Genomic DNA, 1,344 nt, shown 5'->3' with positions numbered 1-1,344 from the left:
GAACCGTTGACTGGAGTGAGAAGTAAAATGCCTGTCGTGAAAGGTAGAGTTGGAGAGAAGCCTGTTGATGTCCTGAGAGATACTGGTTGTAGTGGAATTGTAGTAAAGAGGGACCTTGTGTCTGAGGATCAGTTTACTGGCGAATTTAATGTTATGCTGCTCATTGACAATACGGCAAGGAAAGTTCCCATCGCAAAGATTGATGTTGATACACCTTATCTCAAGGGCCAAGTGGAAGCGCAGTGTCTTCCCGATGCTGTTTATGATTTAATTATTGGTAATGTACCAGGCGCAAGAGCCGCTGACGACCCAGACGCAAGCTGGAAACTTCCTGTACAAGAAGCTTGTGCTGTAACCACGAGAAGTCAAGCTAAGAAAGCTGGAGAACATATTCCGTTGAAGGTACCAGATACCAAAGAAAATCCTGTAGTTGATAGAGAAAAGCTCAAGCAGATGCAGCGTGATGACGAGAGCCTACAGAAATTTTGGGAGAAAGATGACATAGTTGTGAGAGGCCAGGCTGAGATTTCATTTGAAGTGAAAGGTGGAGTTCTGTACCGCGTCTACAAGCACCCTTATGTGAACGGAGGTAAGCCCCTGAAGCAGGTTATGGTTCCTGTGCAGCTGAGAAGTCGAATAATGGAACTAGCGCACGGATCGATCATGGGAGGTCACATGGGAATAAAGAAAACGACTGATAAGATTCAAAGCGCGTTCTACTGGCCAGGCATTCAAGGGGACGTGACTCGTTATTGCAAGTCCTGCGATGTATGTCAGAAGACAGTTAACAAGGGTTCCGTACCGAAGGTTCCCCTAGAGAAGATGCCATTAATTGACAAGCCATTTAAGAGAGTAGCAATCGACCTGGTTGGACCTTTTGTTCCCCCGAGTGAGGACGGTCATAGATATATTTTGACATTGGTCGACTTCGCAACTCGTTATCCTGAAGCTGTCCCGCTGAAGAACATTGATACTGAAACTGTGGCAGAAGCGTTGGTGGATATCGTTAGTCGTTTGGGAGTGCCTGAAGAGATCTTGAGTGACCTTGGTACGCAGTTCGTCTCTGAGTGTATGAAGGAAGTGATGCGGCTTTTGAGCATTAAACAGCTCACCACGACTCCATATCATCCTATGTGTAATGGCCTGACGGAAAAGTTTAATGGAACAATGAAGAGCATGTTAAAGAGATTGTGCAGCGAACAGCCAAGACAGTGGCATCGCTATATTAACCCGTTGCTGTTTGCATATCGTGAAGTTCCTCAGGAGTCTACTGGTTTTTCGCCGTTTGAGTTGCTGTATGGAAGAGCTGTCAGAGGACCGATGTTTATTCTCAAAGAGCTTTGG

This window comes from Montipora foliosa, chromosome 6 (assembly GCF_036669935.1).
Source record: "Montipora foliosa isolate CH-2021 chromosome 6, ASM3666993v2, whole genome shotgun sequence".
In the NCBI taxonomy this organism is placed as follows: domain Eukaryota; kingdom Metazoa; phylum Cnidaria; class Anthozoa; order Scleractinia; family Acroporidae; genus Montipora; species Montipora foliosa.
Note: the sequence above shows the minus strand (reverse complement) of the source record.